The sequence below is a fragment of the Onychomys torridus genome, chromosome 1 (genome assembly GCF_903995425.1).
Source record: "Onychomys torridus chromosome 1, mOncTor1.1, whole genome shotgun sequence".
NCBI classification, from domain to species: Eukaryota; Metazoa; Chordata; class Mammalia; order Rodentia; family Cricetidae; genus Onychomys; species Onychomys torridus.
This window is the reverse complement of record NC_050443.1, coordinates 30,612,655-30,623,397: the sequence shown is the minus strand read 5'-3', so window position 1 is coordinate 30,623,397 and position 10,743 is coordinate 30,612,655.

Genomic DNA, 10,743 nt, shown 5'->3' with positions numbered 1-10,743 from the left:
TTTCAAGACAGAGTTTCTCTGTGTAGCCCTGGCTGACCTGAAACTCACTCTGTAGACCAGGCTATCCTCAACTCACAGAGATCCGCCTGCCTCTGCTCCCAAGTGCTGGGATTACAGGCGTGCACCGCCACCAGGAACAAGCTTGTGCAACTCCAGCACAGGCGTCTTCCCCTTAGAACTCCAGAAGTCATGTAGCCTTGATGACGCCCTGGTTTCTGGCTGAGATAGTGATGTCAGAACTCTGACCCCCAGAACTATGAGCAAATAAATTACTACTATCTTAAGACACCAAGGTGATAATGGTAATAATACATCTTTAAAATGCATTTCCTGGGGGGACGCTGGAGAGATGCCTCAGCAGTTAAAAGCACTGACTACTCTTCCAGAGGTCCTGAGTTCAATTCCCAGCAACCACATGGTGGCTCCCAACCATCTGTAATGAGATCTGGCACCCTCTTCTGGTGTGCAAGGACACATGCAGTCAGTATACTGTATACATAATAAATAAATAAACCTTTTATAAAGAGTTTATTTCCTGGGAATAGTGGTGCAGGCCTGTAATCCCACCACTTGGGAGAAGCAGGAGGACCAGGAGATTGAGGCCAGCCTGGGACACCTGAGACTCTGCTGGACTCAGTAATAGTGTTCTTACCTAGAGTTCCCAGTGAAGGGCTGCGGGTGTGGCTCAGCACAACAATGCTTCCCTAAGCATTCACCATTGTGGAGCTATGGCTTGGCCTGTTTGTCTTGCTTGCTTGAGGCTCTAGGTTTTATCACCAGCAAAACACACACACACACACATACACACACACACACACAATGTTAAGTGAAGACTGGGGGATGTCTCAGCAGTCAGCAGTTAAGAGTCCTGACTGCTCTTCCAGAGAACCAGGATTCAGTTCCCAGCACCTACATGCAGCCCCCAAACCTCTGTAACTCCAGTGCTAGTGGATCTAAGACCCTCTTCTGGCTCCACGAGTATCAGGCACACATGTGGTACATGCAGGCAAACTATCCATACACATAAAAGTTTTAACTATTTTTAAAATGTAAGTGAAACTATCATAAATTAGGGAATGTACATACTAAGTTGATAAACATATTTGTGTGTTTCCCTGAGTTATGTGAACTCCTGAACTAATCAATTAACACCAGGGAGAGCCCACAGGAATCGGAAAGCCCGTTGGCCAGAAGTAGTGTTTATAACCTGAAACTCAAGGCTAGCCCTAAGGCAGCAGAGCTGGGCGCTATCCTCAGAACCAAGCCCACTACCTGTGGGATCTGAGGCTATCTCCAGGTAATGTCAGGATGGAGTTAAATTATAGGACACCCATCTTTATTGGCTGTGGAATTTCTTGATGTATGTGTGGGAAGCCTCCACATATCTTGTGTCAGAAGTGTGTGAATTGTGTGGGAGTGGGAAATGTGTGGTTCTCAGGTTTTACACAAAACTGAGAACATCTTCATGCAGACAGATTGGACAATGATGTATGAAATGGTAGCAGAAGAAAAGGCAGCCAAAGAAAAATCAACTGGACTACACCTGGATTCCTTACTGATTGTTGTGATAACACACCATGACCAAAAGTGATGTGAGGAAGCAAGAACTGATTTTGGTTGAAGGTTCTAGATGAGTCCAGAGCGGTGGGGGAAGCATGGCATCAGGCAGCCAGAGAAGGAAGCTGGGAGATCACATCTTCTAACCCCACAGAAGGCGCAGAGAACTGGAAGTCAGGCTGTAAGGCCTCAAGTCCTCCCCAACAAGGCTCTGCCTTCTGAAGGGTCCAGAACCTTCCCAAACAGTGCCACCAGCCAGGAGCCAAGTGTTCAAATACCTGAGCATACCAGGTGTAGGTGCAGGTTCATGTGGGTCTGTGGAGAGAAGTACAGCAGTACCTCAAGGATGAACTTTTGCAGAGCAAAAGGCCCCTTGATTGTTATACACATCACACCTTTAATAAGTCAATTCCTTATACCAAAGTCTTTGATCTAAGTCCCCCAGAGAGACAATGCCAAATGCAGATTCTCAGTAATAATACCACAGTTTTCTGGGTTGTTGTTACTACCTTTGCACAGGCTTTGATCCCCCAGGAAAACTCTCAGGTAAGGACTTCAAACAGGGAGGCTGGAGAGATGGCTCAGAGGTTGAGAGCACTGGCTGCTCTTCCAGAGGTCCTGAGTTCAATTCCCAGTAACCACGTGGTGGCTCACAACCATCTGTAATGAGATCTGGTGCCCTCTTCTGGCCTGCAGGGATACATGCAGACAACACTATACATAATAAATAAATAAATCTTAAAAAAAAAAAAAAAAAAAGACTTCAAACAGAAGGTAGGTAGATGGGGTGGGGGTAACAATCACAATCACAAAAGGCAGATCAAAGCTAGGTGCAACACGCCAGAGTCAGACCAGGCGTAGCTATGTGGGAATTCTTCTGTCAGAGGGCGTTTCTCATCAAACCACCATGACATCAATATTTAAAACTTCTAAAGATGCACAGGGTGGTGGTGGCGGCGGCGGCGGCAGCGGCGGCACACGCCTTTAATCCCAGCACTCGGGAGGCAGAGCCAGGCGGATCTTTGTGAGTTCGAGGCCAGCCTGGGCTACCAAGTGAGTTCCAGGACAGGCTCCAAAGCTACACAGAGAAACCCTGTCTCAAAAAACAAACAAACAAACAAAACCCAAAACAAACAAAAAACAAACAAAACAAAACAAACAAACAAAAACGAGGAAATTAGAGAGATGGCTCAATTCTGCTACTCTTGCAAAGGACCTGAGTTCAGTTCCCAGCACCCACATAGCAGCTTACAACCTCCTGTAACTTTAGTTCCAGGGAATCTTACACCCTCTTCTGATCTCCATGGGCACCAGGCACACACGTGGTACACATTTATACATGGAAGCAAAACATTCTCACAAAAAATAATTAATTAAATGTGGTACTACTAAAAACCAGTGGGTAAAGGTCTCTGCTGCCATGACTGACTTGCGTGTGAAGCCTGGAGCCCACATGATGGAAGCCAATGTGAACCTGCACAGCATACACATGTGCACACTGATGTGTACCAGAGAGAGAGAGACGCACAATGTAAACAGTCATCATGGTACAAACCTGTAATCCCAGACCTTGAAAGGCTGAGGCAGGGGCCAGTTTGGGGTTCAATAGTAAAACTCTAACTCAATAAAAGCAAACAAAACACAGCAAATATGAATGTGCATGTTTATGTTTTTGTCACAATTCCTGAATCATGACCCTGACCTACTTCCTGGTAGTAGGTCAGGGTGATCAGGCGGAACTGAGAGTAATAAATTGAGGTTACAAAGGATTCACCAATAGACTTGCTTAGGAAATTCTAAGTCGCACGGGGTAGGATTCACTTACAGCAAGCAGTGCTGCCCCTAATATGGCTCGGAGATAAGGAGAGGGCTGATCAGACTTGTCAAACTGTAGGGAAAATGTCATACCTCGAACATAATTGCAGTTTAGGCTTGCTGAGAAAATGTTTCTGTTGAGATTTGTCCACCAAGATTGCCGCCTATTAGGCTCCATTCCCATATCAAAGAACACACCTCTACCTGGCAGTTCAAAGGGGTGGCACTGGCCAGCAGCCACCATTGAGTTCTAGTCTGCCATTAAGTCCTGTTCTCTTATCAGGATGAGGTAACGATTCTGCCAGGTAGGCAGGATGGCCCAGGGTAATATTAGCCAACCCAAAAAGAACGATACTGGTATATTTTGACAGTAACTGTGACTATAACTTTGCTGTGTAAATTTCCCAATTGCTGAAAATGGCAGTGTTTACAGTCTCCTGCCCCTGTTTAATTGTTTGGCGTAACTTGGGGCTGAGACCGTAAGGATGTGTACAGATGAACAGTGGTGTATGTGGAATGTTAAAGCCTAAATCTTACGTAATCCCTCACTAATGTCCACTTGTGTCTGGTTTGGGACTATTAAAGGATGTTTTCCTTATTCCCTGAGCGTTTGGAGTAGATTCTCCCTAGGAGAACTTAAACAGGACCCAGCGTCCCCGCACATCCTGTCTTTTGCCCCGGAGAAAGGAATGCTGCCGGGTAGGCCGGGACAATCTGAACCAACAGGTTTTTCTGGGTTTCCCCACCCAATCTGTTAACAATCCTGCCTGTGCAGCCTCCATAAAACCTCAAAAGGACAGGGCTGGGAGAGCTTCCAAACAGCCGAACTTCCTGGGGTGGGGGAGGGGCTCAGCAGGAGTCCACTTGCCTGGCAGGTACCTTGCATCAGGTTCAGTCATCAACTGGCAGTATTTTGGATAGCTTTCACTGTCAATTTGACACAACCCAGAGTCCCCCGAGAAGGTGGTCTCACCTGAGGACTTGCTCGGATTAGACCAGTCTGTGGGCATGACTACCCACGGGGATTATTTTGTCACGAGGGCACCATTCTCTAGGCAGGTGGTCCAGGGCTGTACAGGAGAGCCAGCTGGCAGCAGTCTTCCAGGGTTTCTGCTTGAGTTCCTGCTCTGACGTCCCTCGTGATGGACGATGACCTGGTGGAATGAACTCTTGCCGCCTAGTTGCTTTACTGGGGTGCGTTCTCACAGCAGCAGAAGTTCAAGAGAACAGATGGGACCCCTGATTTCACCATTTCTGTGTCGCTGTAGCTAAACTATCCAACAGGTCCAGCTTCAAGAAGGCAGGATGGATGTGGCTCAGGACTGTGGCCAGAAGGCATGGAGGAGCCACTCAGTTCTTGGGGTGCAAGTGTGTAGTGGAGGGTGGTCCAACAAGACATTTCAGGCAATATAATCTTAGGGGGCCCTGGTGTTAGGTGCCATCCACTGTGGTGGGACACAGTGTCCTTATACAATGCATGACTATGCTCACCCAGTCCCTAAAGAGCCCAGGTTCTAGACAGGGGTCAGAAATTAACAAGTGGCTCCACGTGGGAGGAAGTAATTATTTGGTATGTTAGTTATTTTCTCATTGCTGTGATAAAAAGTCATTTAAAGAAGGAAGGACGGCCGGGCGGTGGTGGCGTAGGCCTTTAATCTCTGCACTCAGGAGGCAGAGGCAGGCAGAGCTCTGTCTGTGAGTTCAAGGCCAGCCTAAGCTACAGAGTGAGTTCCAGGACAGGCTCCAAAGCTACATAGAGAAACCCTGTCTCAAAAAAACAAAAGAAGAAGAAGAAGGAGGAGGAGGAGGAAGAGGAGGAGGAGGAAGAGAAAAAGGAGGAGGAAGGACTTCTTCTGCCTGACAGTTTGAGGGGATCATTTGATGGGGAGGGGAAGGCCTGGCAGCCCGGGCAGAAGGCTGACTGGTCCCCTCACATCACCAATCAGGGAGCAGGGAGTCATGAGCGCTTGGGTTCAGTAACTTTCTCTTTTTTTTTATAAAGTCTGAGACACCTGTCCATGGAATGGTGCCACCAAAAATTAAAGTGATTCTTCCCACCTTAATTAACCTAATTTGGAAAATCCCTTCCAGGCACATCCAGAGGCTAACCTGACCTAGGTAATTGAAGAACCAGCCTGCCTCCATCTTGGGCTTAAGAGCCATCTTATAGTAAAGACAAACTAGCTTCATTCCTAGTTATGATTAAAAAACCTCTGTTTCTCAAAGATTGGGCTATGCCCCACCTGTAACCTTAACTACAAATGGTTCTACACTGCTTGCTTCAGGAATGCCAATCATGTCTTTGTTTCAAAAAGTTGTTTATAACCATCTTCATCTTGCAACCCTACCTTTGTTTTAAAAGGTTATATGAACCCCTGTGACTACCTTGTTATGACTACCTGTTGTTATGACTACCTTGTCACGCCCACCTAGCAACCCTGTCTTTGTTTCTGGAGGTTGTTAGGGCCAACTTGTTAAGATGTTCTAGTCCTGTAACCCCACCTATTTTCTTGCCAAATCCCCTTTCCCCTGAGTTATCAAAGCCTTGTCTCCCTCACATCCAAGGCTGATCTCTCAAACTCCGCCTTAGGGAGAGAGGCAGCCTGTGTACATGAATAAAAAAGCTGACTTGAATTAATTAGTTTGGCCATGATAACTTAGACCAGTGGTCTTTCTCCTCCCATCTTTAGGATGAACATAATCCCTCAATATATGCCGGAGTTCGTCTCCTGGGAGATTCTAGATCCAGTCTAGATGGTGATACTAACCATGACAGTAGGTGTGCAGGGACCTGTAATATCCCCAGCTAGCTGTGCTGGGAAGGCTGTGCCTGGCATAGAGCAGAACTGCCCATGAAGCTCATATTGGGGGATGCATAACTGAATGTGGGGTTGGTGGAAAGGTGGTAACAATAAAGTTTCTGAACATGCACTGGCTGCAACTTCCTCCCTCCCTCCCTTCCTTTTCTCCTTTCTTTTTGGTTTTCCGAGACAGGGTCTCTCTCTATCTCCCTGGCCAACTTGGAATTCACTATATAAACCAGGGATCTTGAACAGAGATCAGCCTGCCCCTGCATCTGCTTGCCATGTCACATATTTTATATACCTATTTTCCTAGAGTTAGAGAAATAAAATTTTCCTAGGCAAGCTAGGAGTGGTGGAGGAGGCATGGTCGAGATTGCCACGAGGTCAGGCCCAGCCAGGGCTCTACAGTAAGACCTTGTCACAGTCATCTGAAACTCTAGTTCCAGGGCGTTCAACACCTTCTGGACTCTCAGGGCAGCTGTACAGATGTGCTGTACATAAACCATGCAGCAACATACACACACACAGCACATAACAAATACATAAAGAAAAATTTTAAATACAAAAAAGAAGGACAAATTTGGGGATAAAAAAGAACCATAAAAAGCCCTGGTCTACTGCCCAACTGGGTATTTTACCCAAAGGCATTGTGGAAATAAACAGGCAAGCTAGGCATGGTGGCCCATGGCTTTAATCCACATGGGAGGCAGAGGCAAGAAGATCTCTGAGTTGAGGTCAACCTAGTCTAACTACAGAACTCGAGGCCAGCCAAAACTATATTTTGGTTGTGAGCCTAGCCTTTAACGGCTGAGCCATCAACCGTAGCCAAAACTAAAATGAGACCATTTCAAAAAGGGAAGTAGCTGGAGAGATGACTTTGAAGTTAAGAGCACTGGCTGCAAGCCGGGCGGCGGTGGCGCACGCCTTTAGTCCCAGCACTGGGGAGGCAGAGCCAGGCGGATCTCTGTGAGTTCGAGGACAGCCCGAGGTATATAGGGAGATTCTGTCATGAAATAAACCAAACCAAACAGACAAACAGAGCACTGGCTGCTCATCCAAAGAACCCAGGTTTGGTTCCCAGCACCCACTACGGCAGCTCACAACTGTCTGTTAACTCCAGCTCCAGGGACCTAGTTAGTGCCCTCTTCTGGCTTCTGTGGGCACTAAGCATCTATGCGGTACACAGACAAGTAGGCAAAATACCTATATACATAACAATAATTTTAAAAAATCAACAGGGAAGCTTCACATGGTGGCACAGGGCTTTGCTTCCAGAATTCAGGAGGCAGAGGCAGTAAGTTCAAAACCAGTCTATCTACCTAGAGAATTCTGTCAGCCATGGCTACATACATAATGAGACGCTCTTACACAAGCAAAGCAAAACTAACAGGAAGACAAACTTGAGAGCAAGGTGGAATCTGCAGCTCTTCTGCCCGTTGCTGAAGGAAGAGGGATTTTAATATATTTTTACATTTTATCATTGTATATGTATGGGCGTTTTGTCTACATGAATGTCTGCATATGACACGTATACCAGGTTGGTGCCCGAGGAGGCCGGAAGAGTGCGTAGCCTCCCCTGGAACTGGAGTTACAGATGATTGTGATTACACTCCATGTAAGTGTTGGGAGCTGAACCCGGGTCTTCTAGGAAAGTGGCCAGTGAGTGCTCTTATCTGCTAAGCCATCTCTCTCCACTCCTGAAGTATTTATTGATTCACTTAGTGCAGTCCTATGTATGGAACTACTGTGCTGTACATGGTAGGCAGCAGCTCTGCCTCTGGGCTGTGCTTCCTGGCCTCTCCCTGGAGGATTCTCCCTGTCTACTGCTGAGCTATAGCCCCAGCCCTGGAAGAGGGGCTTTATTTTATTACATTTATTTATTATTGTGTGTACATGATGTGTGTGTGGGGTTGAGTGCCATGGTACATGTGTGGCAGGCAGGGGACAACTTTGTCAGTTCTGTCCTTCCACTTTTACTGGGTTCTGGGGATCAATTGAGGTCATTTGGCTTGTGCACCAAAGCAGCTTTATTAATCCATCTGGCCAGACTCGCTGGCTGTAATTACATTGATTAAAAAAAAAAAAATGTTCTTGTTTCTTGAGAAGATAGGATCTCACGTAGCCCAGGTTTGTCCCCAATCCACTAGGAGCAGAGGATGACCTTGTACTCGGTTTCCCTAGAACTGTGACTACAGGTAGATGTTGGCACCACTGAATTTCTGGCCTAGGAGGAAGGGTTTAAAGGTTGGACCACATCTAGCAGTGACCTCATTAGCTTAGCTTGCTTTGTCCTTGTACCCCAAGCGAGGATTAGCTAATTTAGCAGGCCAGCAGCAAGCAGTTCATTTCATAACCCTTCCTGCGCCAGGGTGGCCCAGCACGAGAGGGGAATCCATGGCGCTCCAGGTAGCCTTGCAGCAACGTGTTCCAGTGTTCCGGTCTCCACCTGTCCGGCACACTTTAATCACTTCTTTCTTTGGCTATAACCTTGGTAATGAAAACGAGGAGTCTCTGAGACACACCCGGTTTCTTTCAGGAATTACGCAGGAGCCATGATTAAAACTGTGTGTGGAGGTTTACTGGACTGAGATGGAGTCAAAGGCCGTTAGATGGAGAGTTGGCTCAGCCGTTAAGAGCACCGGTTGCTCTTGTAGAGGAGCCGGGGCTCAATTCCCAGCACCCACATGCCAGTTCACAGCTGTCGGTTATTCCAGTCCCTGGAAATCCGAAGACAACCCTCCTCTGATCTCGGCAGGCAGAGAATCGGCAGATTTGGGTAGATGGAGATTTTTACAAGGCTGTGAGAGTCAGATGGCCTGTTGGTATGTCTGTGTGATCTAGATACACAGCCCAAGCTGTCCTTAAACTCGAGATTCTCTGTCTCCGGTGGGTAGCTGAACCCGGCCGTGGGGTCTAGCCTGTGCTGTTCTCCACCATTCGCTAGTGCTCTCTGGTAAGCACACAGACATCACCCTGCCAGAGCTTCGAAACCAAACACTTAGCAGCTGTGGCACCTTGAGTGCTCTGAGCCTTGCTTACACATTTGGGTAACATACTTGTCTACAATTTTCCTCCAAAACACTCAGCAGTTGGGGAAAACTGCCACGTGAACCCCAAGCAACTGCGGCACTTTTTCTCCTGGTTAAGGTGGAGAGCGGGACTGAGGGTGAGCGGGAACGCGGAGCCAGGACGAACGTAGCGGCCCAACCTTCTTCCCACTCCGTTCCAGCTTCGGAACCTCCTCGGTTCCCCCACTCCCCCAGTGAAAAGAGGTCGTGGTCCCTTTAAGGCCCGCCCCTCCCTCCCCCAAAACTTCCCAGTGTCTGCTCTTTGCGATCCCGGACGGCCGGCCAGGCTCGCCGCCGAGCTGGTAGGGGACGGGGCCGCGGGGTCGGGGCGGGCCGCGGGGGGACCGGCGGGACGCACGCCGCCGCGCCGGCGGGAGGGCGGGGGACTGGTTGCGGGAGCAGCCGGCGCGGGCGCCGGTCGCTGCCCCGGGCGCGCGTGGTCCGCACGCGGCCCGCACTGTCCAGGGTCTGGCCGAGAGCCGGCGACGCGCCCCGGCGAGCGAGGGGCGTCCGGGCCGGGCGCGGGGGCGGGGAGGCGGCCGCCCGCTCCCCTCCCCCACCCCTCTGACGTCGCCGCGGGACCCGCCCTTCCGCGGGAGCGGCCCGCCCCGCCGCCGCGCGTCACCCGCTGCGCCGCGGCGCGCCCCACGTTGGGAGGGCCCGCTTTGGAGTATCTGTCCTGTGCGTAGGGTGGAGGTTCGTTTGCAGCCTCAGACGCCTCCAAACTTTTCTTTTTTTCAATTAGAGCCCAGGGTAGCCCTGAACTCAAGGCGATCCAGCCTCTGGCTCCAGAGCCCTGGGATTATAGGCTTGCAACCACCATGCGGTGCTCAAAACTTGACTTCAAACAGACGGGGTTCCAGTCCCTGTGTCCTTACATTTTAAACTTAGTCCTAAGGGGATCCTGGCTGTGGGGATCCCACTGACCTGGTGGAAAGGTACCCCAGCACGTTTAGGACGTCCTGTGAATCTTCCACGACCTCAGACTTTGGTGTGTGTGTGTGTGTCTCGTGGTGGTGTGTAAAGTTGCGCCTTGTCTGTGCTAGGCAAGCGTTCCACAGCCCGTTTGACTTTTTATTGTCCCCGTAACGCCTGTGGACGGGCCCATGGTCAGGATCCTCGGTCAGTAACCTTCCCTGTCCTCTCCCCAATGGGCTCTGGACCGCGATACAGCTCTAGGGCTTCGCAGGACCCTAGGAGGAAGACCACTCCCTTCAGGGCAGTCTCCAAGGAGCGAGTCTGGGCTACAAAGCACTCCCAAGGACGCGGTGCTGCCACGTGCGAATCGAGCTAAACTGAAGATCTATCGTGGCTGAATTTAAAGTGAAACGGTGCCGCTTGGCAGGGTCCAAAGTCAGTTGGCAGTGGGTGCTTTTATACTTAGAAGTGCTCAGATTTGGAGGTTCTTTTTCAAAGAACAACAACCTCTAGCTTTGGATAGGTTTAAGGTGAAGTGGAAACGAACTAATGGGGTTATAGCTGCAAATTGCTGTCTTGGT